This window comes from Rhinatrema bivittatum, chromosome 5 (genome assembly GCF_901001135.1).
Source record: "Rhinatrema bivittatum chromosome 5, aRhiBiv1.1, whole genome shotgun sequence".
NCBI lineage: Eukaryota > Metazoa > Chordata > Amphibia > Gymnophiona > Rhinatrematidae > Rhinatrema > Rhinatrema bivittatum.
The window spans coordinates 253,693,505-253,721,033 of NC_042619.1; the positions used below are offsets into that span (position 1 = coordinate 253,693,505).

Consider the following 27,529-nt stretch of genomic DNA (forward strand, 5'->3'; position numbering starts at 1 on the left):
AATTACAACTATCCTTGACATGCTAGTAGCAACACACATTACCTAAGTGCTGCCTGCTGTGCCCAAGTACCTGCAGTTTGACCCAGTTTTAATTTAATGGTTCAGCCCACAGAAAGCCTGAGACTGTGCAGGAAACGGGACTTACTCTTCAGTGCAAATGCAATGAGTGTAAGTGGAGCCACACACTTTCAATTTGCATCCAGGAAACAGTTGTGCTAGAACAAAGAAAAGATTGTGTGCTACAGAAAGGAAGGCAGCTTAATTAGCAACTTACACCTCTTGGGGTGCCCAGGACAGAAACAGAGCAAGATTTACAAGCAGGAACATTGTTCTCAGACGAATGACTTCACAACCCACTTTATCCAACCTACTTTATTTTATCTGTGTATTGTACTGCAAATAAGGACCATTGCTTCACATGTGGGATTGGAGAGAAGATGCCCTGCTGCAAGGTTGAGTCTCAGGTGCCAGCAGTGGGTGAGGGTGCCATGGCTGGGGTACTTAGAGGTGGGGAGGAGGGATGTTACTTCCTTCTGCTCTTACTTTTACAGGCCCCGGGAAACCTACCTGGGGAGTGGCACAGGACTGCAAGGCAGGATTCAGAGCAAGACAAGGGTCGGTCTTCTGCCTTGCCGTCCCCTCCCTCGCAGGTTGAGCCTTGGGTTCTGGGGCGAGTAGGTCTCTGTGACGGCAGTACATCATAATGGTGAGTACACACAGTCAAGACTTGGACAAGGCAGGCTGGAGACAAAGCTTGGACAAAGCAGACAAGGCTAGGCAGGCTGGACAAGGCAAGGCTGGATACTAAGCAGGACTTGGAACTAGACAAGACACAGGTAAGGCAAAGCAAGGACAGGACTCTGGCAAGGCAGGAAAGTCCAACAAGGTAGACTAGGGTAGGTCTTGTCTTAGACAACACTGAACAAAGAACACAGAAGCCTGAAGGCAGCAAGGCTTAGAACAAACAGAATAGGCCCGAAGGCCTCAAGGCAGGATACAAGATAGAATAGGCCAAACAGCCTCAAGGCAGGAAACAAGGCAGGATAGGCCTGAGGGCCTCAAGGCAAGGCAAGAGACAGAAGGTCCATAGGCTACAAGGCAAGGCAAGGCAGAAGGCCTGTAGGCCACAAGAAAAGGGTCAGGTCTTGGAGCCAAGTGAGACAGCATGAAAAGACAAGGCTACTATGGCAAGGCAGGTTTACATAGGGATGGGACTTGGGCATGGCAAGGGCAGTAAGGAGGAGCTTGGCAAGACTAGTGATGAGGCATACTGAGGCCCTCTGCTGGTCGGGAGGCATTATGAAGGTAGGATAAGGCTGCATAGCAGGCGAAATCTTAAAACTTACCACTGCTGAAGGGCGACTTTAGGCTGGTGAGGAGAGGGAGAACAGGTTCATGAGAGTCCACAAAGAAAGGCACACACAAAATAGGGTCAAAAAGCAAAGACGCAACATAAAGGATAAAAAAGAAATAAGAGCAGGGAATAAAAAGAAAAGCAGATGGAGAGGCAGAGCCAGGACAGAGATGAGCTGTCATTCTGAATAATCTCGACAGGAAGATTTGATTGAGAACAGTGAAATCAGCAGTGGGAAGATTATGTTTCAGGGCTGGGGGCTTGGGTGGGAATCCCAAGTGAAAAAAAGAGAGGAGAGTAGTACTAGTTCCGAAGCTAACGGAGAGCTCCCGTTAATTCTGGCGATGGAGCAACAGTGCCCAGAGGCAGAGATCTGAGGCCAGAAAAGAAAATACATGTCAGGATGGTTTCAGTAGCTAACAAATCTGTGTTCTCCCGGGCTGGCAGCACATGTGCTCCCAAGCAACTCTGGCCCTGCCTGAGAAAGCAGCAGGCCTCATGCAGCGTCAGGTAAGAAAAGATATATATATATATATTTTATTTTTTTTTAAATTGTAATTCTTTTTCTTGCCCTGGCAGCCTATCCTGCAGCAGCAGCAGCATCAGAAGGAAATGTTTCATTTCTAAAATCACCCAGACATGGCCAGGGGCTCATCTGATTTAGGTTCCTGCTGGCCCATCCCGGCACCCTTTTATCACCGGCAAGGGAAGTGCTAAAGCTCTCACCCTAATTTCTTCTTAACCGTTCTCCGATTCTTCCAGGCTCTCGCGCGTGGCTGTGCTTGCTGCTCTGTACAGAAATGGCATTAAATGGCATTCATGCCAAAGCGGCCGACACACAGGGATCTGTTCATTCCTTTCAGGGTAAAGGGTTTAGAGGAGAGAGCTTCCGAATAATGCCTTCAGTCTGCCAGTGCAGAAAGGCCACAGAGGAGCCAGCAGCTGGACAGAAGTGCAGCTCTCCAATGGCTGCTCCACCAAAAGGTTGTTTCATAACCCAGTCAGGAGTCAGAGCAATGTTTACTGTAATGAATACGTTTATTCAAAGCCCCCCTGTTTGTCTTCACTGCGTTGTAAGCTCCATGGAGCAGGGACTCTCTTGGGCGTATCAGTACAACGCTGCATGTCCACTTGCGATATAATTGATCATAACTAGTAGTAGTAACAAAGATGCTGAAATGCTCCCTGCCTCTCCGACTCATCTTCCATTTCTCAGGCAAGAAGCAGGTGTGGGTTCTTACTCTGATTCCCCTTCTGGAGTCCAAACCCAGGGTGCTTTTCACTTGCCCCCATGCGCGGGGGCTCAGTTTGGGTAGGCATTTTCCCTACCTGGTCTTCCACGTGGTGAATGCAGGGAAAACACGGGCTGCAGTAACATTTTAGTTTTGCTTTACAGCAGTATCATTAACTTTGAAAATGTTGTCTCGAGGATTATCGGTGCTCAGCACATGTTGTGACACAGAGATAAGCCGGGCATTGCAGGTGGCGCTCCCCCCCCCCCCCCCCCCCAGCTCACCCTTTCTCTCCTTGAGGGTGAACCTGAGATTGATGACCCGTAACGTAAATGCCATGAGGCTGTGTACAGCAAACCAGTGCTAGCGGATGCAGCTTCAGGGGATGGGACCCAGGGCACAGCCCACCATCCCAGGAGCCTTATATCAGAAAAAATGTTCTATATGAGGGCAGCGCACTCCATTCCACAGAGGTCAGTGTCTCTTATATAATAGGGGGTATAATGAGGTATCTCAAATGGAACAAGGATCCCAATGGGCTCCCTTGGTAAGGCCATATAGCCAAGTCTGCTTTCTATGGGAGTAGGGTCCCAGGATGGAGGGTCCTCATGAGCAACATATCACTGGCCTTATAGCAAAACCTACTTTATATGGGACAAGGCTCCCTAAGAGGACCTACGGGGTGGGGCAGAGCAAGCCTCCCTATGTGCTATAGCCAGGACCGACTTTTGGGGTGTATAACCCATGCAAGTCACATCAGGTGCCAAGCACTAGAAGGCGTCAAGCACTAGGGGAAGCCAATGACGTCTCCCGGCAGAAGAAAAAGCGCAGTCTGATGGGGGCTGAAGAAGGGCTGCTGCCCCCTCCTCCTGCCCACAGGGTGAAGAAGAGTTGCGGCCAGTAGGACCGGCGGAAACATTGGGAGGGGTAGGAGGTGCCCTAGGGCACCAGAAGTGGGTAGGGCAGACGTTTTGTAAGGATGGATGAGATGAGAAGTGGTGCGGATGGGGCACAGAACTGGAGGGCATTTTCTGGTTTTGGGTATGTATTTCTTTGAGGAGCTGGGGTCGCCGGACATTCCCCGTGACCCGTTGGGGCTGACTTGCTACTACAGCTGCCGCCCTTGCCAACAGGAGGGCTGCGCTGGGGGCCTGGTACGTCTAAACGCCGCTTCCTGCCACTGGCACTTCTTTCTCCCACGTGATGCGCTGCTGGAACCATATGGGACAGAGAGAGATTCACCAGTGGCAAGAAGCAGAGCTTTACCAGAGGCCCCCAGCACGGATCTCTTACAGGCAAGGCTGGGCTGGGGCAGGAGTTGAAGGTAAGAGTGAGGAGGGAGGGCTGGAAGAAGAGGTGGAGGCAAGGATGGAAGGAGGGGGACAGGGATGGAAGGTAAGAGCTGGAAGGGTAGGGAGAGGGCAGAGTTGGAAGAAGTGGGCAGGGATGAAAGGTGTGTGGAGGAAATAGGGATGGTCGTTAAAAGCGAGACTGCAGATGGTGGGGGTGAGTGAAGCTGGTATTTTTCTATGGGGACACACAGGGTTGCTGGTTAGCCTAGAGCCAGCCCTGACTACAGCCTCAGTCCTGTAGATCCGGATTTAGACATAGGCAACAGAGGCACAAGGGAAAGTAGAAGTTAGGATTATTTATTCTAAATTAGACAAGGGACTTTTTTCATTAATCTTTTTTTTTTTTTTAAATTGGTGTCAAGGTTGAATGACTCCTGCCTCTCCTGCTACATTTCTGCAGTGTGAATGCTTAAATAAAATATGATCATTTTCAGGGCCTTATGCAATAATATCATATGTCAGATCTGGCAGTGCTGTCTGGGATGCACCGTGTTTTTGCTGAAAGCCTTCTGGGGCCCCTACCCATGTCACAGTGACTTTGCTGCTGTCCCTTTCAGGGTGGCCCCTCCCAGTCTCCCTCTCTTGGTGGTCCCTGTCCCTTCCAGGCCCCTGACAGTGATTCCTGCCCTTCTCCTGGCAGCCTCTGCGTGACCTCGCTGCCTTCAGGAGCGGTTTCTGTGCTTGCCTCTAAAGTTCGGCAGGTGCCCCGAGGGAAGGGGCTATTACTGTTTCTCCCCCCCCCCCCCCCCCATCCCTGGAGCCACCGGCCAGGAGTCCCTTGCTCCTGTCCCACGATTACAACGTATCAGTGTGGGGGCTGAGGCCTCCACTCCCTACTTAGATTGCATTATGCTGTCTGGGGTAGGGACTTATTGTACCTGTAGGTAATTTCTTATAAAGTGCTCTGCTGTAGCTCATCATAAATAAATGATAAACGGTAATTACACAGCTGAAAAGACTAAACACAGCAAATACAACCTGGGACGCATTCATCCTAAGAATAGAGAGAACAACTATACTGGGGATTTTAATGATGTACTAATTAATGATTATCTGTTATATGATTGTTACCCTGGCTCCCTTTGTTACATTAAACAGATGCGTTGGTGGTGGTGGGAGCCTCCTCTATAGGAGAGACAGGGTGGGGAATGACGTCAAAGTTCCTCCAATGACAACATACTTGCCTATGTTAAATTCAGATGTTTGCACCCTGAACACTGATTTTTTTTGGTTCCCAAGGAATCCTGATATAAATCTTTGAAATGAATTAACTCAGTTTCAGGAAAAAGGTGAAGGCGAGGCTTTTTTCCCATCATAATAAGGGTCTCATTGCTCGTCATTCCTGAGTGGAATAGACCAGGATGGGTAGACGGTGGTCTCGTTGCCGAATATGTTATGGTGGGGGGTTCTGTTTTAATGGGGCAGGGGTTTAATTTTTTATGGCTAAGGAATGGTTGTTACACTGGCTTTAATGTTTAAAATTGTGTTTTGTATTTGTGAACTGCTCTGGCCAGATCTGGTATCTGTTGTGCGGCACATATAAGAAATAAAATAAATAAATATTTGTGAAGTAACTGATAGATGAGTCCATAATAACATAAGATGTGCAATGCTGGGTCAGACTAAGGTCCATCGAGTCCAGCATCCCAAAAAAGCAGATCTATTACCTGTTAGTCGCTCCTAGGGATAGCAATGGCTTTTCCCACTCTACCTTGTTAACAATGCCCTATGGACTTTTCCCCCAGGGGTTTGTCCACACCTCTTTTAAACCCCACTGTGTTTTCCTGGTCGCCTTGATCGCATCCTGTGGCAACAGATTCCACAGCTTGATTGTGCCTTGAGTGAAGAAGTACTTTCTACGATGCGTCTTAAATCTGTTGGTTGTTAGTTTCATGGAGTGTCCTCCAGTTTTACTGTAATTTAAAAGGGTAAATAACCGTCCTTTATTTACCCGTTCCACCCCACTCATGATTTTATAAAGTTCTCTCTTGTCCTCCCTCAGCCATTTCATTTCCAAGCTGGAGAGCTGCAACTTGCTTATCCTTTCTTCACAGGGGAAGCCTTCCATTCCCTTCATCATTTCTGTTGCCCTTCTTTGCAACTTTTCTAGTTCCCCCTTATGTCTTTTTTGAGATGGGGCAACCACAATTGCACCCAGTACTTAAGTAGAGGTGTGGCCTAGTGGTTAGAGTAATAGGGGCCTGAGAAAAAGAGAATCCAGGATTCAGCTCTTTCTGTCTGTCCTTGTGACACTGGGCAAGTCACGTCACCCTCCACTGCCTCAGATACAAACTTAAGGCCTCATTTTACTAAGAATTTTTCCATAGACACAGGATGGGAGAAAAGCCTTAGTAAATCAGGCCCTTAGATGGCAAGATCTCAGAGGATGGGGAAATATCTACAGAACCTAAATGTAACTCACCTTCTACTACTAATGAAAGGTGCAACTAAATTAAAACAAATAAAATAAGGTAGGATTGTACCATGGATTGATACAAAGACAATGTGCCCCTCACCCCTCCTTAGTCCGGACTATGAATTACCCCTATGCTTGGGGGGGGGGGGGGGGGGGAGGACCACATGAGAAATTATATTTACTAATGCGATTTATCTTCGGGTTCATAGTCTGAGTGGGGGATGAGACAGGGTCCCGGTCATCCCGATACCACAAGTTTGTGCCTTTCCCACACAACCTCTCACTTGTGGCACCACAGTCCACATAAAATCATCACACCAGAATAAAACAGTAATTAACCCTTTACTAGTATTGTGTAAGTAAACAGTAAATCCAATCAGAACATTAAATGGGAAAAGTACAGTAGTGAAGTATAATATAAACTTGCAGTTTTCTTATTTTAAATCAATCAATGCAAAAATAACACTGGGTGTGGCCTGTTAGCCAGGGCAACCAATACACTCACATGGATAGTAAAAAAAAAAAAAAAAAAAAAAGGAACGCTAATAGAGAAAGATGAGGAGAAGGCAGTGAAGTACAAAACTTTCAAAAACTGTCTTTGCCTCCGAGTACTCAAAAAAAAAAGGGGGGGGGGGGGGGGGGGGAACAGATCTACCCCAATGTCACCAGTCTGTAAAGGATGCATCCTGTCCCAAACATAAAATTGTGTGGAAAAACAATCAAGAAAATGAAGAAGTCCTTCTTGAAGGTGGAGCTGGCTAGATGACAAACCCAATAGATGAGCACTGCAGTGTGTGAAATGTCTCTCTCTCTCCTGGGGAGTTTCCCCAAATGGTTTACTTGGTACTAAACAGAAAGCTGGCCTGGTTTAAGTCTCTTACAGAAAGACCACGGTACACCAGTTTTTCTTTCCCAGGAAGGGTTTATGCTTGACTTTGGCTAAAAGGCTGAAACAGTTAAGATGAGATACTGAATTTGTGACAAAAGGCAAGGAAATAAACATTCTCTCTTCTCTGCTAAGATACTCTCTTACAAAGTTTAGGTTACTTAACTCAGTCTCTTAGGAGGGTGATCCAGCCATGTGTTGGCTTTGAAGCAAGAACAGCTGTTGTCTCTATTTCCTCAAAGTGCAGACTTTTGTCTCCCCCTCTCGATAATTAGCTCTTCAGGAGAAGAACTGATTGCCGGGCTGCCAGATGCACACCTCTCTTCCTGGCTCCTGGCTCCAACTCCTGACTTTCCCTACCCTGCACATACAAACAGAGCAAGCTAAATTGTGCTTTTTGTATCTTAAATTTTCTCCCAGCATTCCTTTGACTATGTAATGCTGTTCTATAGGCAGGCTAAAGAGTACAGCCCTTATCCCAACTTATTTATTTACGGGTTTTTTATATACCGGGGCACGTAAGTAACATCACCTCAGTTTACATTTAAACATTAATTCAGCATAGTGCTTTACAATATAACATTATAACTGAAAGAATACAAATCCATAACAAAACTTGTTAACACTGTGAGTGCTGGATGCTGGTTCTTGCAGAACATGTGTCATTCATAGGAGAACACATAGGGTTTTTTGATGTATTTTTATATTCTTTCACCTTGGCTGCGGCAGCTTGCAATCTCTGCAGGGTTGACAACCCTTTTTGACAGGTCCAAAATGCATTACTCAAATCTAGATGCAGCTCAGTCCACATTGTAAGGCTCTAACACATGATAAGCTCATAGGGGAAGGAACTTGGTTTATAGTAGCTTGCTACAACAATATGAAATTTTCTGTTTTATTTCCGTTTTCTTTTCGGATCTCTCCTAACATTCACTTTGCTTTTTTGATCATCACTGCACACACTGATCTGAAGATTTTAAAGTCCTTATCCTTGGTGGTGACTCGTAACATGGAACCTAGTATTGTATTTGTACCTGGGATTATTTTCCATGTACTTTGCACTTTTCCACATTACTTTCCTCTGCCAGTCTCCTAGTTTTGCAAGGTTCGTCTGCAGTTCCTCACAATCCCCTGCTGTTTTAAAAACTTTGAATAATTTTCTGTCATCTGAAAATGTGATCACCTTACTGTTTCCCAGATCATTTATGTAGATGTTGAATAGCACAAATCCCAGTGCATACCACTAATGACCTTTCTCAATTTGGAAGCACTAGGCGAATGCGGCATGGGCCTGGGGTGCCAAGGTCCCAGGGGCAGCAGCCGCGGTAGCGATGACGACCAACGAGCGACCCCTCCGTCCTTACCCGACCCAGCGCTTCTCTTTCCCCTGCAGGCACTGACAGCTTTCTCCGCGCGGAGGAGTAAGAGAGAGTGTGCGAGCCTGGGCGGGGCAGCACAAGGCAGGAGGCGCCTAGGGTGCCAAATACCCTTTTACCGGCCCTGCTCAGTGGGCCACGCTCAGACCTGCTCTAGCAGTCGCCTTGGAGGCTGCATAATGCAGTAAGGCCAGCCCTATAAGGACCTCCCTCACAGTACATTCCCCACCTCAGCGAGGAATCTCCTCTCTGCCTTTCGCCACTTGTTCTTGGACCTCTGCCTGTTTAACCTTCTGTGTATAGCTCCTGCCCTGTTTTAGGCCTTCTAGCCTGCCTGCCCTACCTTGGCTTTTGCCTGTGCTTTTTGCCTTGTCTTGTTTGGGTCTATCCAATCTGCCTGTATTCTGTGTCTTGTCCTGTCTAGGCAGGGCTGGGGCTAACGTTTTTGCTGCCCTGTGCAAACAGTTATTTTCTGACCCCCTTTGTTCATTCATTGTCTGTCCCGGGCCCACCCAAAAAAACAATCCCAGCTCCCTCCAGTGACACAAACTTTAAAAACTGACACCATCCCCCCCCCCCCCCCCCCAAACCCATGGCTGCTGCAAGGGTATTAGGTGCCCCAGGCGAACCTTATAACCTTGCACAACGCCCCCTCCTCCTGCCCCCAACCTCCCTCCTAGGCCCATTCCACACACACACACGGGGCAGATTTTAAAAGAGTTACGCGTGTAATATACGCGTGTAACTCTTTTAAACCCCTCCTGTGCGCGCCGAGCCTATTTTGCATAGGCCCGGCAACACGCGCAAGCCCTGGGACGCGCGTATTTCCCGGGGCTTGAAAAAAGGGGCGGGGGCGGGACCGAGGCCTCCGGCACAGCGAATGTGCCAGGGGATTGCACACCAGCACTCGGCCGGTGCGCGCAACCTACATAAAAATAAAGGTAGAGGGGGGATTTAGGTAGGGCTGGGGGGCGGGTTAGATAGGGGAAGGGAGGGGAAGGTGGAGGGGGCGGAGGGAACAGGGAAAGTCATCGGGGCTCCCCTAGGGTTCGGCACACACAAGGTGCACAAGTGTGCACCCCTTTGCACGCGCCGACCCCGGATTTTATATCATGAGCGCGGCTGCGCGCACATGTTATAAAATCGGTCATAGATTTGTGCGTGCCGGATCGCGCGCACAAATCTACGCCCGCGTGTAGATACGAAAATCTGGCCCACAGTTAGGAGGCATGCATTTATAACAACATTTTACATGAAAAATTTCAAAGTACAGTATTCTCTCATTTACATTGTATTTACATGCACTGCTGTTATGCCAGCCAGAAAGCCCTGCAAAAAAGACACTTGGAACCCATATGGAATTAGGCCTATTGTGATGTGTGTTGGGTGTGGGCTTATGCAGAACATAAATGGATCCTCACCAAATACAGACTAGAGCAAGCATAAAGTAGAAATATAAATGTGACAAAACCTGAACTGGAAACAAGAAACCAGAGTCTCTGTGCAGTGCAACAATAAAAAAAAAGAACCATTACCATTCCTCAAACATCAAACAATAAAATCAAGAAATAAAATAAATACATAATCATAATAGTAAAAACATACTAATTATTCCAAAAACAGATGACAAATAAAAGCTAAAATAATTAAAAACTCACATAGAATTTTTTTAAATGTCCCAAACACCAATAAAATATTTCAAAACAGCAGATACATTAAATAACATCCGAAAAATAAAACTAAAAAGGATTTTAAAAATTCACGCTCTCCATACCTGGGAACGTTTGAATTCTAGTCACCCTGAGATTGTTGTGGATTAGTGAAAGTGGGATGCACAAACGTGCTCTTCTCTTTCTTATAATGTCTTAGCATGCACCCTACAATGGATTTCTGAGTAGTTTGCAACAGCCAGCATGCATGAGTGACATTTTAAAATATTTTAATTCTATTACTTCAAGCACTTACCAACATTAAAAATGCCTTATTTATATTAACTTATTTTCTATTTATTGCAGTTTATAAATACACAATATCATGTAAAAAGTAAACAAAGAACATTTCAGAAACATCTGATCCAATCATGTAATAAAACAAATTTCAATATATTCTTTTATGAATTCTCTTTCTTTTTTTTTTATTTATACTTTATTAGATTTTCAAACAATTATTACATTGTAAAAAATCAAGAAAATATTTTTGTTAAGTTTAGGAATAACAATTATAAAGAATGTACTCAATACCATAAATACAACAAAACAAAAGTATTTAGTCCTCATTATGGGAGGATATTTCGAAATATAATATTAGGAAAAACTGTAATCTTAAATTACAGAAAAGAGGAGAAAAATATTTTATTTGCAGTTACAAAACTGCAGTAGTACATCAGAAGAATAAATGGATTTTCCAAGACCCCTCTCACTTGGAGTCCTTTCTGGTAGATAAAGAATCCTCTTTCTAAAAATGCATAAAACTACAATAAAACAGAAATAATCATAATAATCATCATAAACAGATTTGCAACAGGTGCAGAATAGGACATGCAAAAAAATTCAAATCCGGTGTCACTTCAATGCCAAACACTTTATGAAGTAGCACAAACCTTGCAAATAAATAAATAAAACTTTACCAAACCGTAACAGCAGTAACTCTCAGGATTCAAACAGCAGCAACCTTATCCATGAAAAGACAGCAAGGCAAACATTACACCAGACCCTAGAACACTAATACACTACCTATAGGCAAACAGAACAAACCAGACTGCTACAAATCCCTACAGAGATTCAAGCCAAAACACTACATCTCTGTCACACATGCACAACACAGACAGAGCCTTACCTAAGACAGAATAAGGGACTTCAAATTAGAAACAAACATGCAACCAAAACTGAAATGGAAAGCCTGCGAAACCAGACTCTGTGAGCACTGGAATACTGAAGAAAAAGCAAAAAACAAATATATAAGAAATGCACAGTCTCAAAGTTGGCATATTCCAATCACTGAAATCAACATAATTTTTGTACCTTTGTTGTCTGATCTTATTTTTCTAACCAGTTGGTCCCAGTCTCTTTTTCCCCCTTGTCTGTCTTTTCCTCTTCCAGGGTCTCTTTTATTTGTCTTCTTTCCTTCCTCCTTCATACACACACACAGACTCTCTCTCACATGTTCTCTCACACACACACACACCCTTTCTCTCACCCAGGATCCCACTCTTCCATATTCTCCCACACCCTCCACCCCCAGGCAGGCTCCCATTCACCCCACCCCCACTTCCAGGCAGACCCCCATTCACACACACCCCCACCCCCACTTCCAGGCAGGCTTCCATTCACACACACCCCCTCACCCCCACTTCCAGGCAGGCTCCCATTCACACACATCCCCCACCCCCACTTCTAGGTAGGCTCTCATTCACAACCCCCCCCCAGGCAGGCTCCCATTCACACACACACACACTACCATTCACATACACACACAAACACAAAACAGTCACAGTTAGCAAAAGGGGGAGCCTGTTCTGCTGCTGCTCTTTGTGTGTCTGCCTGCAGTATTCAAAACTTGCGCAGCTAGCACTCCTCTATGCTGTTCTCGTGATGCACGAGATCAGCATAGAGAACTTACTGGCCACACGGGTTTTGAATGCGCAGGGCCAGCACAAGTGGAGGAGCAGAAGAATGGGCACCTTCCGGTGAGAGGTTTTTTTTTTCTTTAACCGCCAGCGTCACGGGCCTCCTCCTCGGCAGCATCGTGGACACTTTCCTCTTCTTGCCCGGCGTGTCCACTGTGGCCCTTTGACAGGGCCTCTCTTCTTGGGCCGCTGGGCAATGCTGATTGGGTGGGCCTGAACCCAATCAGTATTAAAAACTCGTGCAGCCACTGCTTCGGCCGCCGCCGGCCTGAGCTGAGGTAACCATGGCAAGGTGAGGCGGGTGCCACAGCGGTATTCTGAGAGGGGCATTTTTTGCCACCTCATAATTCTGCCGCCTGAAGCGGCCACCTTACCCTGCCTCACCCTGGTCTCAGGTGAAACACTAGAAATATCAGGGCCTCTCTGTTGCGCAGGAGGTGGACCATTGGGCCGAGGTGGGGTTGACGCTACCCGCAGGGCTGGCTGGCTGGCTGACTGACGGAGGCCGGCTGGATCTTCGCCAAGACCAGCCCTCGTTCCCCACAGGTTGAGCCCTTGGGTACCGGGGCCAGCTGGACGTAGGTGGGCCTCTGTCCTAGGTCTTCTCAGACCTAGGACGGAGGCCTGACGAGGAGGTCAGCCAGGGGTCAGCAGTGGTAGGAGTCGGTGACCTGATCTGGACGAGAAGGAATCCCAGAGACCCGGGCGCCAATGAGAACAGGAGGCAGACAGAGGGCGCCCGAGTAAGAACAGGCCAAAGCCTGAGAGGCCAAGTCCAGAGTGAATTCAAGAGGAGCGTTGTAGAGCAGGCTGAAGTCAGGGCAGGCAAGGAAGAGTGGCAAGACAAGCGTGGGTCAAAACCAGATCAGCTAAAGAATGGTCAGGCAAGGCAAAGGTCAAACCAGGAGACTAGCAGGATTGTAGTCAGATGAAGCAGTGGTCGGAGCCAGGAGTCAGTCGGGAGCAACAAGCAGGGTAGACACGGAACACAGGAGCAGGAGCGGGTACCAGGATCAGGAACGGGAACACAGACGAATCAGGAACCAGGAACACGGAGGAACTGCAGGGAGAAGCAACTAAGCACACGACTAGCATGGAGACCTGTTGCCAAGGCAAGGAAGCACTGGCTAGGTCGGCCTTAAGTACCGGGACCCAGTGACATCAACATCCGGGGCCGCGGGTTGGATTCCCGCCCGGCCCCTTTAAAAGGAGAACTGATGCGCGCGTGCCTAGGGAGGGGCGCGGCATGAGACAGCAGCGTCTCCCCTGTGGACCACGTGGGGAGGTCCGCCACGGAACTGAGACATCTGCTGCAGAGTTGGGAGCATGGGGAGTGGCCCGGAGTCAAAGGCGGTGGCCCACGGCCACAAGAGAGGCAGAACCAGGCGCTGGAGCAGGCGAACGGTGGTAAGAGGGCCTGGCCGCAACACTCTCTGTATACAGCTCAGCCACTTCCCTTTCTCAATAATCCTGCAGAGGACAGGAGAAATGGGGCGAGCCTGGAGTAGACACTGCAAGCAGCATGTGGAGAGAGGCTGCGATATATACAAAACTCAATCTGCAGCTGTGACTCCAGGACCTGGGAATCACTCAGCTAAGGGTAGAGTGAGGATGCATTAAGTCATGGACCTGAGAATTATAGGGGGAGGGAGCAAAGGGAGTGCTGGGGTCAGGGAGAGAGGAAGAGGAAGTATGCTGGGTCATCTTGGGAGGGGGGAGATGATGGTGATGGGTGGGAGAAAAAGAAAGTGTGGATTAGTTGGGGGGGGGGGGTGGTGGTGGTGGAAGAGAGAGAGCTGATCCATATTATTCTATTCCTTCCCCCTCACCCCCTACCCCCTGCTAATCAACAGCAATCTCAGGGTGACCACAACTCAAAAGTTCCCAGGTATGGATGGAGTCCACCAGTGGCCACACAGGCCTTCTGGTTCTTCCACCACTGGTGAGATCGGGTCCACTTGTGGTAGCATGGGCCTCTCTCTGCTCCCCCCCCCCCCCCCAGGTGTGCTGCCCTGTGCAACTGCATGGTTTGCACACCCGATAGTGCCGAGCCTGTGTCTAGGCCCTCCAGCGTAGGGTTGCCAACTGGCTCCAAATTTTCAGGACAGTTTCATGCAGTCCTGGTTTTACCCCAATGCATGCTGGGATTTCATTCCCTAAGAAAAGCAAGATTATAAGGTCCTGCATGCAGGGGAGTAAAACCAGGACTGTATCAACCTGTCCTGAAAGTGCCTTTTTAATATATTTATAAATGATCTAGAAAGGGGAATGACATGTGAGGTGATCAAATTATTCAGAGTAGTTAAATCACATTCGGATTATGATAAATTGTGGGAGGACCTTGCAAGACAGGAAGATTGGGCATTCAAATGGCAGATGAAATTTAAAGTGGACAAGTGCAAGGTGATGCATAAAGGGAAAAGTAATCCATGCTGTAGTTACACAATGTTAAGTTCCATATTAGGAGTTACCACACAGGAAAGAGATCTAGGCGTCATAGTGGATAATACATTGAAATCATCGGCTCAGTGTGCTGCGGCAGTCAAAAAAGCAAACAGAATGTTGGGAATTATTAGAAAGGGAATGGTGAATAAAACGGAAAATGTCATAATGCCTCTGTATCGCTCCATGGTGAGACCCCACCTTGAATACTGTGTACAATTCTGGTCGCCGCATCTCAAAAAAGATATAGTTGTGATAGAGAAGGTACAGAGAAGGGCAACCAAAATGATAAAGGGTATGGAACAGCTCCCCTATGAGGAAAGACTAAAGAGGTTAGGACTTTTCAGCTTGCAGAAGAGACAGCTGAGGGGGGATATGACAGAGGTCTTTAAAATCATGAGAGGTCTAGAATGGGTAAATGTGAATTGGTTATTTACTCTTTCAGATAATAGAAGGACTAGGGGGCACTTCATGAAGTTAGCATGTGGCAATTTAAAACAAATTGGAGAAAATATTTTTCATTCAATGCACAATTAAGTTCTGGAAATCATTGCCAGAGCACGTAGTTAGTGTAGCTGAGTTTAAAAAAGGTTTGAATAACTTCCTGGAGGAGAAGTCCATAAACTACTGTTAATCAAGTTGACTTAGGAAATAGCCACTGCTATTACTGGCATTAGTAGCATAGGATCTATTTAATGTTTGGGTACTTGCCAGGTACATGTAACCTGGATTGGCCACTGTTGGAAACAGGATGCTGGGCTTGATGGACCCTCGGTCTGACCCAGTATGGAAAATTCTTATGTTCTTATGTGGGCCTCCCACTGACCCTTCTGCTCCCTGTGGTTCTCCTAGTGGCCTTCCTGCTCCCTGTAGGCCTTCCAGTGGGCCAGTGGCGCTCCTGTGTTTTGTCCAGGCCTCCTAGTGCCCTATCCTGCTTGCATATATATATTCCTTGCCTTGTATACTGTTTTGGTCTGGCCATGTCTTTGTTCTTTCCTTGTCTGCCCTATCTTGTCAGAGCATTCCTTGTTCCTGAGTACCCTGCTCCTGACCCTGTGCACTGCCCTCCAGAAGAACTGTCAGCTACCAACAAAAGAGGACGCAACCTGAAGGGAAGGTGGCTGATCAGGCAGAAGATCTACACCAGTCCTGACTGCTCCTGACTCCTGCTACTCCCCTGCTTGGGAGCATTCCCCAAATCTGCCAGCCCAGCCGTGACACATACTAAAACAGCACTAACTCCCAGGACACAAACAGTAACAATATGGTAACAAGTGGTAGAACATCAATTCGCCTCCTATTAGGAGGCGCAGATTGAAAATATAACAAGCTGGACTGCTGTAAATCCTTACACCGAACCTACACCCCAGCAGAACCTCTCACTTCAGTCGCACATGCAGATGACAGACAGTCCAGAACCTTACCAAATACTGAATGGGACCACAAATCAGAAACAGAAGTATTTAGACAAAAACTGAACTAGAAACCCCCAAGAAGCCAGACTCTGGGTGCAGTGCAGCATCGGAGAAATGGAAACAGACATGCATTTCCTCCTGTGCTGTGCAAAACACAAAAATATCAGAGATGCACGACTCCCAAAGCTGAGGAAGAAGATAAAAACCTTCCCACAAACTAATGGGCTGGAAAAAACCTCTACATAATCCTGTGGAACAGCTATTCCATATTGCATCCTGCCGCCACTAGGCCAGAAACCTAATCTGACCAGAGACAGTGCGGGCCCATTCCTCTTCTGTGCTTTGCAGTGCTTCCCTGTTCCCACACTTTCTGCAGTACTTAACCAGCACATTTATCCATTTGCAGGCCCAGACAGCGCCTCGCGTCTGAATGCAAGAGCGAGCGATTCGCTTGCAGTGGGGGGATTGCTTTTCCTTTTTGCAGAAGGGTGTAGGCTGCCCCAGGGAGCTGTTAATGTGATTTCTTTGGCTGTTTTGATGGCAGCATTAGCTCTGATTGCTCCTGAAGTGTTTTCTCCCATTCTGTGGTTTAGGGTATTAAGACTGGTAATACATTCTATTGGGCAATTTCACTTTCTTGTTTTGCCTTTTTTTTTTTTTCCCTTTAATTTGAACCGGCTTTTATTTCCTCTGCTCATTCCCTTTCTCTCGTCAGTAAGTGGGAGTTATGCTGTTGTCAATATGCTTAGCCTTGGGAGTAGTCACTGGGAGCAATAAATGAATTCCATCTTCTGCTGATACATCAGCTTTAAACGGTGAGGGGCGGGCTGGTGTCTGCCTCTCAGAGAAGCAGAACAGTACTTGGGGGCTTTTCTGGCTGATTCTTTTCTACCCCACTGGAGGCAAAATACTAGTAGGCTTATGATATGCAACAACTCTGCAATTAAGAAGTGCAGTAAGGTACTGCACTGTTCCTTCTTTCTCCTCTGGGGGGGCGGTTTGCACACCCCTCTGCCTGGGGAATTCCCTAACACGCTACCACGCCCATCAGGATGCTGTTTGGATGAAAGGGGTTTTGCATATTGGTGGTGCATTTGAATGGAGGCACATGTAGGCTCCTTCCTTTTCAGCTTTTTTTTTATTTTATTTTTCCTGGAGATTTCAATCTTACCTCTCTCTCTCACACACACACACCCCTGTGGAAAGAGTGATTTTTCTCCTGTGGGTTATAACAAAGTCGTTTTTCCACTGATTTTGTTTTTTGTGATAACATTGAAATTCCCAGGAAAAATAAAATAAAGAAGGAAAACGAAGGATCTCCGGGTCCATGGCAGGATCAAGCTGAGTACACGCATGCGCTGGCACTTACTGTGGGACTGGGAGGAAGCCACTTTATCTTTTCATGCTTGACCTCTTCCCCTGCGCACTCCATCTTTCTTTAAAGGAAGCTGCCGGGGAAACCTAAAGCCAGTCCTTTTCTTGCACTGTCTGATCACAGCAAGCAGGAGATACAAACCCTAACAGCAGTTCATTTAATATCAGGGTTGTCTCACTGTGGTCATTTCAGCCCGAGACGGCTCCTCTGTTTGTGAGAGCGTCTCTTGCCCCGGTGTGTATCTCTTTAAATTTTCATCTTAGCAAGTCAGGACTGGGAGGGTCCTTCTGGTCGGCTGTGGACTTCATTATTACTTTGTGCTCGTCCTGGGGGGAAAAAAACTGCTTCGCACGGCCTCCATCCTTCTGCTGCACCAGCTCTTTACCGTGTGAGTCTGCACAGTGACCGTTTGCTTATTCCCTTATGCAAAATCTTTAAAGTCAAACCCCCCCATAACAAAACAAGTCACACTGCTTTTAAAAACACAATCCCTGCTGGCCCAGAATACAATTAGCGGCACAGCAGGTAACTTTGACAGCGTATCACAGTCTTCAAGTCTTCAGACGGTTTCCGCAAGTACTGAGTAATCAACATGAGATATGGCCCAAATACTGTGAGAAGCTATAAATACCGGGAGGTTACGTCCCGCTCCCTCTGTTCTCCTCTCCCTTATGCCAACGCTGCAGCTGAACATTTGTTACTCCGGTTTGATTAATAAAGAACTTTCGGGTGGAGCAGGAGGGAGGCTGTCAGTGCTGCAGGCACCGTGCCTAAACGGCAAAGAACAAGGTCAGTACCCCTGCAGTCTCACGTGAGAACCCTCCCTGGAGCTGCCCCTACTCAGAAATACAATTCTGCTCATCCAGAAGCACAATGCACTGTCAGCTCTTCGGGGCAGGGATTCCCAAAGTTCATGGTTGCTTGCTGTATATCGATCAGATAACTTGCTTGGCTTGCCAGTTTCACAATCCCAAGCCTCAAGTGATCCCATGGACCTGTTCTGTTCTGTGGCGTTCATGCTCTCTGTGTCCATGCTGCACGCTCTGTGAATGCTCCTAACACACACTGGGTATTTCTCTGTTCTTCTAAAGATACAAATATGACATGTACACATAGTGTAGGTCTGCTACAACGATCTATGATTTGATGAATGCTTCCTCGGGTGCCCATTTCAATGCCTTGAAACTGCTTTAATACTAAATGTTCAGATCACCAGGTGACAGCGAGTTTACCTTAGGGATTAAGCTGGCAGTTCCCTCCAGAGTGCTAAGAGACAGGGGCTTGGACCTGGCACCATGAGCTCCATTCACAACTACCTGGGGATTCGTTTCCTGTTTTTTTTGTTTTTTATATATCTCCTCTCCCTAGTGTATTTAGTCCAGTCATTGCAGCCATGGTCCTGGGCTGGGGGGCCATGCACCAGGGCTTCTTCCAGAACCCTAGGCCCTGAATCTGGCCACCTAGGTGTCACCCAGAAACAATGACCATGACTCCTACCCCACCCCCTTAGGGTGTGAACACTGCCTCTGCAGCATCCCCAGCCCCAGATGACCCAGGAATCAGAAGACCCCCACTGGGGACCTTTCTCATGGGAGTGCGCAGCACTATGTAAGTGAGCCACTAGGCTGGCAGAAGGAAAGCATTTTTAACACAATTTTTTCCCCATGCTAATTATTAATTCCTTGGTGCATCAAACAGACTAAACTGGATGCTCTGGGAATGCCTTGCCTAAATCTCTGTCCACATAATTTGCATTTCTGACACTGAGGAGAGTGCCGCTCTCGTCTGTGAAATGTAAAGAGATCACCAGGAGAGGTTCCCCTTAAGTCACTGAAAGAATTCACGTGTTCACAAGTACAGAGCGTGGCTTGGGTTCCTGAGCACTCCCAGGGAGGGAGAGGATCCAGGTCATATCTGCAATGCTCAAACTGGGTGCAAGAGCCCTCGCCCGCTCACAAGAGCTCACATCCAGGTTATTTTTAAGAAATGTTGTCATGTTTTTGTTAATCAAACTATCAATAGTGATAATTTTAGTTTGTGCAGCTTCCTCCCCCCTGTTCCTTTGGGATGCAGTTGAATCAGAATCTGTCCCAACGGGGATTACAGTGCCATGAGCTAGCAGTCACAGCTGCTACACGTTACCCTGGGGGTTTCTGCTTTTATCGCTTCCCATCCATCCCAGCTACCGCAGCAAGCAGCACGGGCTGTGGCTCCCTCCAGAGCCTGGCACAAGTGGGATCTTTCCAGCCTACCCAGTGAGAGTCACTGTTGACTTTCGGCTTGGTCTCCCTCCCACTGTCGACGGCATCTCTGCAGAGGCAGGAAACCCGGGCCCCCTTGCACTGCTGCCTTGGTCGTGGATTGGCCTGGAATTATTTTTAAAGATGGAAGCGAGTGGCTTCTATCCTCCTGTGTGCTTGGAAGTAAAAAAAAAAAACCCCAACCACCTTCAAAACTGAGTTTAGCTGAAGTCTGGCATCCCTCCTTTCTGAAGGGTTTTATTTTACTTGCCCCCCCCCTCGCTCTTGCACTGTCTTAAGCCAGCATTAAAACGGACCCGAGCACTGCTGAGCGCAGCTTTCTCTCTGGAGAATGATCTATGGCTTTCATTAAGGTTTCAGAGGCTTCGTGGTTCCTGCCCACCAGGAACTGACAGCCAGGATGATGAGGGGGGTGGGAGGAAGAAGGTCCAGGGTGGCAACCCACGCCCTCATCAGACAGTGCACAATTTATACAGGTCAACCATGTCATGCTTAAAGCTCACACATGCTTTTTTTTTTTTGGGTAAGCCTTCATTTTCACAGCTTCGCCTCGTAGCCAGTGGGTGTTTTTGCCAGCAGAGGGCTTTCTCGGCCTAAAGGTGCTGCCTCTCACAGCTTATGGATGTTCTCTCGCAGCCAACTTGTGATCTCATAGCTGATGGCTTCTCTGTCAGGTGAGGTCTTCCACAGGCAGCGGGTGCTTTGCTAGCTCTCACAGCTGTGGCATAAATGACTCCTATTTACTGTTTGTCCAACCAATAATGCAGAGTCCCAGTGTGGTTCCCCCCCCCCCCCAGCACACAGGAAGAATGCAAGCCCGTCTGTATTGTGCTATTTCCTTATGGTCATGAGGTTATTGTGCAGGTACTACTCAAAGATAGCGGCGGAGTCTGGCAAACCTTCCAGCCTTGACACCCAGGCCTGTCCTCCCAGCTCCCAGTGCCCGGCCGATCACAAGACTGCCAAGGTCACCTGCAGCAGATCACCACCCCTGGCAGCTCCACTCACGCTGGGGATGTTTGCCCGCTTAAATTTCTTTCTGGTAGCCCTGATCATGCTGGGGGTGGACTGAGTTCCTTTTCATGAAAACTGAATAAATTAATGTATTATTGCTTTTGTTTGAAAAAAAATAAGAGAGTCAAAATCATGCATATGCATAGACCTTGCATCATTTTCTAACTTTTCACTTTTGTCTTCCCAGGCAAGGAAAGGCACCAATAATATGCTTTTGGAGAGGTTTGCTACGTTTTGCTGTGGCCACTGATCCGGTTCTGGTGGATTTCAGTTGGGTAAATCCTAGGATCATGGTTGACCTTCACATGAAATTTGAACCCGATCAATTTAATCAAACGAGTTATCCTTGGGCAAGTCATGTAACCTTCTATTGCCTCAAGTATAAACTTGGACCTATATTTACTAAAGGTTTTTTCCTGTTCTGTGGGAAAATGTTTAATAAATGACTCCCTTAGAATGTAAGTCTAGTGGGGATGGGGAAGTACCTACAGTGCCTGAAGGGAACACGCCTTGTGCTACCAATGAAAAGGTGTGAGCTAAATCCAAATAAATGAATGTGATGACTCTGTGACATGAATCGGTTGGGCCTTCCTGACCACACAAACCCGAATTTCCGGAGGGGCCCTGACTGAGCAGCTCTGAAGTCATAAACATGCCAGTGATGCTGTCCAGACTCTCCCCACGCCTCCCGCCCTCATCTTAGAGCTTTGTTACATTTTGCTGACTGGTCCATCAGACAGACTCTCAAGTGCAAAGCATGCAGGAGACTCCAGGTAAACAAATGGAAAACAAAATAAGGTGGCACCTTCTTATTGGACTGACAATGCATTTCTTGACCAGCTTTTGGGAGCTAAAGCACCCATCCTCTGGTCAGCAGTAGGGACATTCCAATCTGCCAGATGTGGAATCTGCAATAAGTAGAGAGACAGTGGATGCATTCAAGGGGCTCTACTCAAACAAATGGTGATGGAACCCATGCGGGAGGGTGTGAGCCTCGATCCAGAGCTCACTAATGGAGATAATGTCTCTAATATTCGGGTAGGTGCCTACCTGAGCACCTGTGATCCTCAGACGGTTTGATGTTGCAAATAGGATACAGAGAGGTTGCACAAGGATCCAAGTGTTGAATTTCAAAAATACAGACTTTGTCAAAATGGGGATATGCCTGGCGAAAATGGGAGAAGTGGAGCAGCAATGGGCCAAATTAAAAGGAGCTATTACAAAGGCAATAAATCTCTTATCAAGCCGATGCAATATCGTGTGCTCAGGCCAGCACACAGGCTAACCCACGGTTAGATGCCCATTTTGGATGTGCGTCCATTACCCCTGATACAATAAAGGAATCAGCGTGTCGAAAACATGTCCAAACCAGGTTGTAGCTAACAGTGCTCATTACATGTAAATGCCATGTTGATGAGGCGCTTAGCTATTACCCCTCGATGTAAAAATTAACTGTGCACCTCATGTGCACATTTGGACCCTCAAAAAATTAACACCAGACCCGGTGCTGGTGTTAAGTTTTGAGGAGCCCCAAAAGTTGAACTAAAAAGGAGAAAATACTGCTTTTCTATGGTTCCTCTGACTTAATACTGTGGCGATATTAAGTCGGAGGAAGCACAGAAAACAGCAACATGAAAAAATAAAAATAAAAAAAAAATGTCTTGATGGTGGTCAGGTTAGGAAAACAGATGCTTGTAAAATTGAGCGTCCGTTTTCCTAACCAGCACACGGCCACTTCTCCTGGGCACCCAATACCAAGGAGGTACTAGGGATGCACAATGTCCCCTAGTGCCTCCTTTTTAATGCATTTGCCCAGGAGAGGTGGATGGGTGCATGTAAGGAAAGCAGGCACTAAATCATGAGTGCCCGTTTTTCCCACGTGGATATTGCATCGGCCTGTATGTTAGAAGAAAAAAAAAAGAGGAAAAAGAAACCAAACTGGTTTTCAAAGGAGGTGGCTGAAAAAATAAAGGCAAAAAGAAGTATACAGGAAAAAGCATTCAAGAAGTATACAGGATCCCAAAATGAGAAACACAGGGAAGAATACCTGGTGAAACCAAGAGAATTGAAGAAAGAAATCAGGAAAACAAAAGTTCAAGCAGAAGAAAGGATGGCCAAAGAAGTAAAAAGAGGTGACAAAACAGTTTTCAGATTTATCAGAGAAAAGAGGCGGGCCCGAGGTGGCATAGTGAAACTGAAAGGTGACAAGGAGCAATGTGTGGGGAAAGATGAAGAAATAGCAGAAATATTAAACAAGTACGTCAGTTTGGTGTTCACTAAAGAAGACCCTGGAGAAGGACCGTCGCTGGTTGAAAAGACCATGGATGGGAGTGGAGTAGATGCAAGCCTGTTTACAGAAGAGAATGTATAGGAAGAGCTAGGAAAACTGAAAGTGGAGAAAGCCATGGGCCCAAATGAGTTACATCCCAGGATACTGAGAGAGATCAGAGATGTGCTGACGGGTCCGCTGAAAGACCTGTTCAATAGATCCCTGGAGATGGGAGCAGTGCTGTATCCCTGGAGAAGAGCTGCGGTGGTCCCACTTCACAAGAGCGATAGCAAAGAGGAGGCTGGAAACTACAGGCCAGTTAGCCTCTCCTCAGTGATAGGAAAATTAATGCAGACACTACTGAAGCAAAGGATAGTGAACTATCTACAATCCGGTGGGTTGATGGATACAAGGCATCATGGCTTCTCCAGGGGAAGGTCCTGTCAGACAAATCTGATTGCCATTCTTGATTTGGTGATTAGAGAACAGGATCAAGGAAGAATGCTTGATGTGATTTACTTGGATTTCAGCAAAGCTTTTGATATGGTCCCTCATTGAAGGCTCATGAACAAAATGAGAAGCTTGAGTGTGTGGGTGCCAAGGTGGTGGATTATTAATTGATTGACTGTCAGGAGACAGTGAGTAATGGTAAACTGGACCTATGCTGAAGTGAAGAGAGAACCATGTTAGATGAAGTGCCTCAAGGATTGGTTTTGGGACTGGTTCTGCTCTATAGCTTTGTGAGCGACATTACGAAGGGGTTAGGAGGAAATGTTTGCCTTTTTGTAGATGATATTAAGAACTGCAACAGAGTGCAAGAGAATGAAAAGTGATTTAAGAAAACGTCAAGAGTGGTCGAAGACTTGGCAGCTGTGCTTCAATGGTAAACGTTGTTGTCCAGTATGCTGAGGTACTAGGCACACTTTTGGCTATAATCAAAATGCAAGCATTGTACCATTTTGCTATGTTTCAAAAATGTTCCGTTTTTTGTTTTTTTATGCATATAAAATCTTATTTTCACAAGTCAACTTTTCTTTATAAATGTCAATCATATATTTGATACACACATGCGACAAAAATTTGCACTTCACATCAGCATCTAGCAAGGAAAGTATGTCCTTCTTAGATATACAGATTTCTCTTCCAACAAGGGTTTTCAATTTTCCATCCATCAAAAGAAAGCAGATCGGAATATCCTACTCCATTACACGAGTATCCATCCAAGACATTTGCAGTACTATCTCCCAGTAGGACAATTTCTACAGTTGAGGTGCCTTTGTTCTACAAATGAAGAGTTTTAAGGACCAATCAGTAGAGATGAAACAACATTTTCTACAGCGAGGATATCCAAGTCATATTATCAAAAGAGCTTACAAAAGAGCCAGATGGGCCAACAGATAACTGCTTCTGACCACAACCCCCAAGGAAACTGAGCAGAAGATTATCTGCATGTTACCTTTTACCCGTCACATGCAAGCTCTTAAAAATAGTATTAGAACATGCTGGCAGGTTTTAAGTATACATCCAGTGTTTCAGGAGCTACCCATGTTTGCAATGACCAGCGCAAAAGCTCTCCACGATCGGCTAGTACATTCAGCTTACAATAAACGAAAACCTAGTACACCACTGGACCAACCACAAGGGCACTTCCCACGGGGCCACTGTAACATTTATGCGAAGACAGTGCAAGGATCGGATGTTTCGTACACGAATACAAGAACACCTTAGCTGCATACGCCATCGTAAGGAGGAGGCGCCAGCGATGGCACACTGGTTAGCAGCATCCCGTACATCAGACAAAGTACGAGCGGCTAATTTAATTCAACTGCAATGCTTACCTAGAGGTAGAGATCTTGATGCGTGCCTTCTTCAGTTAGAACAGCAGTTTATTTACAACTGGGACACAGTTTCCCTCCGAGGCCCTATACAAAGAAATACAATGGTCACATTTGATTGGCAGTAAGGTTAAGCAATCAGCAGCCAAAGAGATTATAGCAATGTTATCAGGGAACGAAAGTTCGGTTGATCCATATAGCTGCCCTTAAAATGAGGTAAGATGCCGAAGATCCGACTAAGATGATGGCGTGTAAAAGAAGGTAGCAAGCAAACAGTAAGTCATTTCAAAGAAGCAGAGTAGCTTTTCTTTATTCCGGATTAAAGATCTGGTACATTTGGGCATGATACTCTAAGTAGGACATTACAACTGAACAAGTGCAGAATGGCACCGCTAAAGGATAAGTGCAAAACAACAAGCTAGCCTGCAATGTGTTTAAGTGACATCAAGAGAGCATCAAATACATGATTGAAATTCATAAGGAAAAGTTGACTTGTGGAGATAATTTTATTTTCATAAAAAAACTAAAAACAGAAAAATTTTGAAACATAGCAAAATGGTACAATGCTTGCATTTTGTTTTTAGCCAAAGATGTGGCTGGTACCTCAGCATATTGGACAACAATGTTTACCATTAAGCTTTAACATTTCCCGCTTTTTAGTGGTTATTTGTGTTATATTCATAGGGGTGACCTAGAGGCATTGTGTATAATAAGGCTGGGATTCAATGCCAAGAAGTGCAGAATCATGCAGTAATCTAAAAGAGCTGTATGTGATGGGGGGTGAAAGACTATTGTGAATGGACTAGCAGTGACATTTTGGAGTGATAGTGTCTGGCAATCTGAAGGCAGTGAAGCAATGTGACAAGGCGATAGCTAAAACCAGAAGAATGCTGGGCTGCATAGAGAGAGGAATAACCAGTAAGAAAACGGAGGTGGAGAGATGCCCTTGTACCGGTCCTTGGTGAGGCCTCACTTGGAGTAATGTGTTTGGTTCTGGACATCGTATCTCAAAAAGGATAGAGACAGGATGGAAACGGCCCAGAGGAAGGCGACCAGCATGGTATGAGGTCTGATTCAGAAGACCTACGAGGAGGGGCTGAAGGATCTAAATGTGTATACCTCAGAAGAGAGGAGGTGCAGAGGAGAAAACATTCAGACCTTCAGGTACCTGATAGGTCGGAAAGGAAACAATAGAATTAGGGGTCACGAAAAGAAACTCTGGGGTGGATGGGGGGAGATGCTGAACCAATATCAGGAAATATTTTTTCACAGAGAGGATGGTGGATGCCTGGACTGCCCTCCCAGTAGAGGTGGTGATGAAGACGAGAACAGTAAATGAATTCAAATGGGCAAGGGACAAACACTGCAGATCCCTAAAAGCTTGAAAGTGAACAAAAAGAAAGGAGTGGTGTAACACTTCTGCATAAGGTTAACTTGCATTGAGCGGCAGTTGCTACCATAAGCAAATTGCTGAGCAGACTGGATGGACCATTTAGTCTTCATCTGCCGTCATTGCTATGTTGCCACGTCACAGCTTGTGTAGAAATGTTTGAGCGCCTTTCCCATTTAGGCCATTTCATATCAGTGTCCCTGTCCAGCAATGTCACACTCACCAGGAGAAATCATTCCCTGGAAAAGCTGTCCACACTCTTAGCAGCCCCCTTCCTCTCCTGAATCACCCCGTGATTAAACACCTTACTCAAGGTGACACATAGCCTCACCTTTATTGGCATTTATAATTGCATTTGCTGTTTGCAGTTGTTACACTTGCCAAATGAAGACAATGTGAGAATTATGTTAAGAGCACAAAGGGATAACCAAGGTAGTCATCACTCATTCTTGATAAATGGAACATAATCATCTCTGTAAACACCTTCATTAAGAAGCAATCAGTTTTCAGCACTTGTTTGATGGACACACAGAAAATCTCCACTTCCACAGGAAGCCCAGAGGGAAGTTATGTATTCACTGCACAAAAACAAAGCATAATGCCGAGTGTGGCAGCCCAGAGATTGTACTTTGTACTCGCCTTTCCTTGTAGCCAGACAAAATAATGCATTGTAACAGTACAAAATACTCGTGTATCAAAGGAAAATAGAATAAATTACAATTCAATGCAACAAGAGCCCAGGTAATTACTAGAGAATATTTCAGCCTTCAAGTCATTCATTTATTTATTTCGCTTTCTGCACTGCGTATCCCAGAAATGCTCAAAGTGCAATACCAAATATATAGATCCATGCTCCCAGTGCCCCAAATATTCCCATACCTGCCTGACGCAGATTCCTCCCGGGGAATCCTGGCTGCATTCTGTACGATAGACATCTGTCATCCAGTAGTTTGCATTCTTTCACCAGAGAACTCTGTGCGTCTGATGTCTGTTCCTGCAGTTCGTGGAAGTGCTTTGGGGTATTGCTCCAAGTCCAGCAGAACTCCCTTCTCTTCAAGTACACCGAGTGTGGGGAAAAAGGGATGAGATGCTAGAGGCCTAATGACCATCCCCAAAGCTAATTGGACTAATGGATTTGTCTTCTAACTCTGCAGAAAGCCAGATAAGAATTTTGGTTTATTATGTTTATATAAAGAACCCCTGTTATTATAACGCTGTTATTTAACTCTGAAACATTCAGCTTAGTATTGTGGAAGTATATAGGAGTTTAATGAAGGTGGCAAAGCA

General features: G+C 46.3%; 1 long non-coding RNA gene across 1 annotated transcript; it reads left to right on the forward strand.

Annotated features, from left to right (window-relative positions):
• Positions 1-17,663: 17,663 nt before the first annotated feature.
• LOC115091585 lies at positions 17,664-21,146 on the forward strand. The gene is made up of 3 exons (XR_003856775.1): positions 17,664-18,262; positions 20,263-20,408; positions 20,936-21,146. It is a non-coding gene; the product is annotated as an uncharacterized LOC115091585 (long non-coding RNA).
• Positions 21,147-27,529: the final 6,383 nt, after the last annotated feature.